General features: G+C 42.4%; 1 pseudogene; it reads left to right on the top strand.

Annotated features, from left to right (window-relative positions):
* Positions 1-4,506: 4,506 nt before the first annotated feature.
* On the top strand, positions 4,507-6,844 carry LOC143613391 (DNA polymerase pseudogene; annotated as a pseudogene).
* Positions 6,845-7,190: the final 346 nt, after the last annotated feature.

Here is a 7,190-nt window from a genome sequence, read left to right as displayed (position 1 = left end):
GAAATCAGGATTACACCCTTTTTTATATCCCTGTCACAGAGTTAGGCCAGTCACGCTTTGGCCTATCATGAGATCATTAGTTTATGCACGTGGTGGAGCGGGCAGTCTTATGCCCAGGTAATCAAAGAAATGAGTAAAACGGCCAAAAGGCAGAAGAGGCTTTTTATAAGTCCATTATGGCGGTTCAGGAGGCTAGAACCGTTGACTTTGAGGATGAAGCATAGCGCTTGCTTAAGGAGGAGTTCGCATATCTTTTGCCGTAGGAGTTGCTGGCTGGTCTACCCCTCGGAGACGGGTAGATCATCAGTCTGACTACTAATCAGGCCAGCGGAAAGCAAAACCCTTTCTTACCTGCAGCAAAGGAGGTGGTGACCAAGTGAAGACCTTCATGGCCTTACTACCATGGTATCTCAGGAACATATTTAGCTTTCCTCGCTAGGAGGCTTTAGGTAATGCAACGGCCTCAGTCAGGGACTTCGAACCATTTTAGGGGTGATCGGCGCCATTGGTTATACTATAGATTGATGCAAATCCTAATCCCATTCTGTGACAACTTTTAGTGAGATCGGAAAGGAATAAGGCCCGAAATTTGGACGACTAGAAATCGAATGAGTTAACCAATTCCTCTACCCCGCTGATTTTTTTTAATCAATTTCTAGTTATACTTTTTTTCCTGCAACCAAGCCAAGTAGACAGATAGCCTTGATGGGACTGGGGAGCCATTAGTCCCCAAGCAGGTCCAAGTATCGGTGATTAGACGTAGGGTTTGCTCCTTTCCTCTAGCCTCACCTCCCCTATCGATTACCGTTAACTGCTACTACAACTCCCAAAGATATTTTCCCGCTAAAGAAAAGCTGGAAATCGCATCGACACTGTCTTTGATTCTATCCTCTTTCTAAAGATAGATAAGCAAGGTTTTTCTCACTACCGGCAAGTAGCCTTAAGAGAAAATCTCTTTCTAGTGGACTTAAGAGAAAAGATCTTTCTGGTGGAAGAGGCTGGGCAAGCACATCAAAGGGCCAGGTTTTTAGTAGTTCAGGGTTGCGGAGAGCCCCAGTATAGAACTTTTATCTGACTAGGAGCAACTAAGCCCCTACCTATATAGTCAAGAGGGGTGTGCCACGACGAAACAAGTAAGGCTAGTCGATTTCCAAGATTTTAGTAGCTCAGGTAGGGTCCCGGGATTGGAGTGGGTCTATTAGCACAGGGACAGAGCCTGTTGAGTAATCTTCTTTCCTTGGTTGAGTTCCCCGCTTTGCCCTCCCTCTCTTAAGTATCTACCGCACTGGAGGGAAGTGAGAAACTGGGAGGACTAAGGCCGTTGCGGGTGGCTTGAGAATCTAGCTAGGTCCCTTTTCCCGACAACAGATCGGAGATCTTATTTCTCAAGTCATACGTCTTTTGTTCAGCCAATAGTGTTCCACTCTACTTATTATTACTTACTAGTTATTACTTACTAGCGACCTTCACTTCAACTCATACTACTTGAATTTCAGCTTATTCCCAAATCAAAGCTACTTGCTTATAAGAGAAGAGCAAGGTGCGTAGCTGGCTTGTTAAAGCATGGAAAGGTATCCAGAAAGCACAGTAAAAGCTATAGGTAGTAAGCTAGTATACACGCATTTGCCCGATTGCTTTAACAGACGTGTTACCTCCTGGTTCCCACCTGTCCTATCCAAAAACTAAGGAACTCCTCTGAAAAGTTGATTTGCTAGATCAGAACGTGAACTCTGAGAATAGGGGTATACAATTGAACCACCTAAAATCGATCCATGACCGCTAAACTAAAGAAAGGAGTCCTTTACCAAGTAAGCTAGGCAACCTTACCCGCCTCAACCGATCTTAGCTCGGACATGCCAACAACCAATACTTACTCTTTTCCCTGGGATAGCTAATAAAAACTAATACGGCCCCTTCTCAAAGAGACTGCCCTTAGGACTCTATTAAGTGAAGTCATTTAACAGCGGCGGATAGACACAAGTTATGACAACCCTCACACGAGGGCCAAAAAGAAAGCTTTCGTTAAGATAATTCGCCCATACAATAGAACAAGGAGAGCAATCAACGTTATGGCTACTTTAGGACAATTCCCGCCTTAGGGACCCCTACCGTGACAACAGCTACTACGCATCCCACATCAGATAATGCTATCGACGAAACAACCCTTTATCCAATCCAGCCGATTCCGAATCGACCAATTCTGGGATCTTTTGCAGCGAATTCCTGTCATCGAATTCTTCAAACCTGGGGCATGTCGATCCTGAATGAAACTAAAGATCATTGATCCTACTATCAAGAAATCCGTCATACAAAGGCCTAACTCTGGCTCTCTCAACGGGTGGAAGGAAGGGCAACAACCTTGTCAAGGCGCGGGCCAAGCCCACTCAAAGTGAAGCGATTTATACCGAGCAACAACCTGCACTAGAATAGGAAAAGCCAGACATTCCTTCTTTTCAGAATTCCAATCCTGCGGGCCTGCCCGAACTGCCAGTAATTTAAACAAAGACGTGGGTGCGAGTCTTCCTCGGTTGAAGTAAAAAAAGTCCTCCTCCTTTATCTTATTCCTACCATCCGGGGCGAAAGGATGAGACGGAATAGCGTGTCATTTTGGAACCGTTCATAAGCTTTCCCTTGACTAATCTAAAAGTAAAGGAAGCTATCTGGATAATTTTGGGCCGAAGGCATCACAAGATCGAGAGGAGCCATCTTGATTCGGACTAGAGGAGGAAGGAACCTGAGCCCGTAGGTGTAGGAATCAATCCAACATCTCGTTGCCAATTAGAGTAGAGCCAAAGGCAGCTATCGCGATGAATTGTTACAAAGTGTCCCTCCTTCTGGCGAAGCTTCTAAAAGGCCGATCACTACATAGAGAGATTCATATACCAGTCATGAGCGAGAGCGAAGCCTAGAAAGGCGTAAGCAGTAGCTTCTAGGACGAATCCTCAAGCCACTGTGATGATGCTTGGGAGGTATGTGTATGTATTTTAGAGATTGGAAGATCGGAAGCTTGGTTCTGTGGCTATAACAGGAACCCTGAATCTAGAGCCACTTGGCGTTCTAATCCAGTTCCAATAATGCATTTTTCGGACCGAGAAAGCGGAACTACGGAATCTAAGCCCACACCAGATAGGGAAAACGAGGACTAGTCGTCAAACCACCACTTGATTCGCTTATCTGTTTCAACAGTCTTATCCAGACAGTCAACCTTTAGGGCATATGACTTGTATGTAAGGTCAATAAACCTATCGTATCGACGTAAGACTTCATTTTAGCTACAAAAATATAAGAAAATTTTCAGACTATGAAAAGAATTTGTTCTCATCTATGTCTGTCCCAATCATGGGCAGTTGAAGAGAGTTCTTCCGATCATTGCGTAAGCCGAGCTGGGCTTGCAGCAGAATGAATCTGCTAAGACGTCCAAAGAAGTAGAGAAAGGACGACTCTATCTCTTAGTTAGCCAGGATTGCAACCTCTCCCCATAAAGCAAGCAAGCTGAGCTGTTCTCACTCTGTCCGGTGACCAACAAATCTTGTGGACTACTATTCCACTACTGGGACGAACTCTTCTACATACTGGTGGGACTATTCACTGACTGACTGACTAACTGATTCGGGGAACGAAGAAGGCCCGATATCTACCTACATCTACAGTCGATGAAGATAGCGACTATAGGCAAAGCCATCCCATACTTCTTCAGTCATATGGAAAGCAGTTCAGTCTGCTCCAACAAGACAAGACTTCTTCTCCGAATTTGACTACAAGTTGGAGTACAAGCCAATGTTGTCGCTGATGCACTAAGTAGAAAGGCGGAGCTGGCTACTCTCACGGCTAGCACACCTGATTCTATCTTCCTTGACCGAATCTTTGATTATTGGTGCAATGAGAGCAAAGCATAAGGCAAGGTACTTCAATTCTCGACCATAGGATAGGGTACAGCTCGAAGATACAGAAGATTAGAGGAGGGCAGATGACACTAAAAGCACTGATAGTCTAATTGGAAGCTATCACAAACTAGATGCTTACAGTCCTTTTTTCTCTCCCATTTAAGTAAGAAATACATCTAGAAAGAAGATATTCTCTAGCCTAGATGAAAGAGAACAACTAGGATGAAAGTTATTACTAATCTTGATATAGTGAGACAGGATGATAGAATGTCACTAGTATAAGTGCCCGGTTAGAACCATGGGAAGATTAGAATGACTCCACTAGGAACCTCATTAAAGATAGATAGCTACCTTAGAGAGCTTACACAGTCAATTGATCTATCCTAGGCTGAGGAATCCGGGAAGAAGGCTTTCAAGTCAAGAAGAGATTAGCTCCTAAGGAGGAAATAGGGGAGTCATCTCGAAAGACGCAAAAGATCTGTTATTAGCTTATTTATAAGCAGTAGAAGATCCTTAAAAGCCTTTCTTTTTGGCTTACGGCTTACTTACCTTTTTTTTCTTAAAGCCTATCTATATAGATAGACATAGACTGAGGGCATTCTCGGCATCCATGCTCCTGGCAATGGCAAGATCCGAGATGTCAGTTCCTTTCACTACCAGCCGCTGCGCATCAATAGGATCAGAATCCGGGAAGGCGGATTCAATAGTTGCCTCACAGCCAGCCTATTCGAGAACATCTGCTCGTGGGGTATCTTTTGATCTTACTAATATGACATTTGACCTCGGGATGGCCTAAATGCCTTTTTCATTGCTCAGTCCTTTAGTTCAAGCGGCATCAACTGTCGAATCGTTTTGCCCCGTCACTCCGCTCTGCTACTCTACGTGCCAAAGCCAAAGAGACTTCCTTCCCTTACCCTCACATGCATTAGGTCCCCTAGCCTTGCTAGCTACTTCTCTAAGACCGGGGATTTGTCCAATCTTTGATTGCCTAAGATAAGAAGTCATTTCAATAGTGAAGAAAGAGAAGGCTAATAATGTCTATTTTCACAACTTCTCTAGATTTGATGGGATTCTCCTGCTAAATCACCTAGTATGCCATCATCGCTACACGCTTAAACCACTGATGAGGAACAATAGGCTTTACGAGTTATCGGTCTATTCTGATAAGAAGATGTTATTTCGAATCAGAGACTCCTTGAATCTACTTCCAGGTTCTTTGAAAGAGCTAGCTAAGAGTCTATGCCCATCTCTTGGTAGTAAAGGAACAATCGATCACGAGAATGTGTCTCTAGACAATTTGGAAGATGATAGGGAGAACTTGATTGAGTATATGAAGCAGGATATCCTCCTTCTTGGTGGGATAATGCAGAAAGCACAAGAGATTTATTTTGATATTTATAAATTGGATATCGTGAGCAAAATCACCCTATCCTCACTAGCTCTAAGCATCTTTCGTTTGAGATATTATGATGAGGAAAATTGGCCTATCTACATACCAAACATGAATCAAGACAACTTTATTAAAAAAGCATACTACGGAGGACATTATGATACATACAAACCTTATGGTGAGGACCTATACTACTACGATGTTAACTCACTCTATCCATTTGTCATGAAGAACTATCCAATGCCTAGTGCTAAACTTGTCTGGCATGGAAATCTGGATGAGAAGGACCTCGATAGCTTGTATGGCTTTATAGAGGCTTATGTGGTCTGTCCGAAGACAATCAAGAAACCCTTTCTTCCCTATCGAAACAAGAATAACACTCTCATCTTTCCAACAGGTGAGTTTGTAGGTGTCTACTATAGCGAGGAATTGAAGTTTTCAAGAGACCTTGGTTACACCATGCTCCCACTCTCTGGCTACCTCTATGAGAGAATGGAAAGCCCTTTCATAGAATTTGTTAATACACAATCCTCAAAAAAAGAGGATATAAGCAAAGAAAGATGGAAATGAAGCTTTATCCTATGTGTACAAGATCCTTATGAATTCACTATACGGGAGATTTGGTATTAACCCAGAAAGCACTACAGCCGAGATCTGTGATCATGATCGCTATAAAACATTGTACAAAAAAGATTCCTTTATGTATGGTTCACTGCTTGGTAAGGATAAATACTTAGTTTCCTACCATGTCAATACCGGTAATACCCCGGAAAAATGGAACCCACCAAGGAACGGTGTTGTACAACTAGCTGCTGCTATCACAGCCAGTTCTAGGATCTATATGTACCCTTACATATCAAGGGAGGACTGTTACTACACTGATACTGACTCAGTTGTGCTAGGACAGCCGCTCCCTGATGAATTGATTTCATCTTCGGTCTTAGGTATGTTAAAGCTAGAAGCAAGAATCATCAAGGGCTACTTTTTAGCCCCTAAATCTTATGGTTACATAGAGAAAGACGCGGATGGAAAGATTGTTCTCAAGCACAAAGGTGCTGCTAAAAGCTTAGTGACACTGGAATGGTTTCAGTCACAGTACGATGACCCATCTCGGAAACAAATGGTCTCGGTTTCTTCCAGCTTTAAAGTCAATTGGAAAGAACTGGAAATACATAAGCAAGAAAGTTTATACAAGTTTGGTCTTAGCATGGATCCTAAAAGGTTACCAGTATATATCAAGAATATATGGATTGATACCAAACCTATTCATATCAGAAATCTATCTAACGTTAGTCCTCTTTTGGGAGATAGAATCTTATTCTTTCTCAGGAAAGAATTGAATCACCTTCAGACTAAGAGTGAGATTCTTAGTGAAAAACTCTCTCATAGGGATAGAGAGATGATCAGCATCATTTTAGAGAAGGATAGAGAGATCTCCGAGATGAAAAGTAAGATTGATCATCTTCAAGATGAGATGAAGAAATTAACTTATCAGAAAACCAAGACTGATCAGAAAACAGAGACTCATAAGAAAACAGAGACTGATAAGAAAACAGAGAGGAAAAACTAGACTGACAAGGAAACCCCCGTAAAACCACTCCATTCACAAAACTAGAGGGAATGAATGAATAAATAAAATATATATATATATATATAATATAAGGGTTGCTAAACATGTGTTTTAAGAGCCTACAGTGGTCTTAGAATGTGATTTAGCCCGAGACATGTAAACTAAAAACTGGTTATGAAAGTTGATAGATTGGTTTAGTCAAGCCAGGAACTGGTAAGGAAGACACCATGGATAATGGAAAGGGAGTGCTACGTACTGACTGTTAGGCCCTGGGAGGCATTGCTTGTTCGTATTGCTTCCGTACCCTTACCAACTAGCTTTATCCTTTCACAAACTGAAGTACCAC

Source organism: Bidens hawaiensis, unplaced genomic scaffold (assembly GCF_021521415.1).
Source record: "Bidens hawaiensis isolate Kalapana, Puna unplaced genomic scaffold, B.hawaiensis_p1.1 tig00037245_1, whole genome shotgun sequence".
Lineage (NCBI taxonomy): Eukaryota > Viridiplantae > Streptophyta > Magnoliopsida > Asterales > Asteraceae > Bidens > Bidens hawaiensis.
This window is presented reverse-complemented; position numbering and strand designations above follow the sequence as displayed.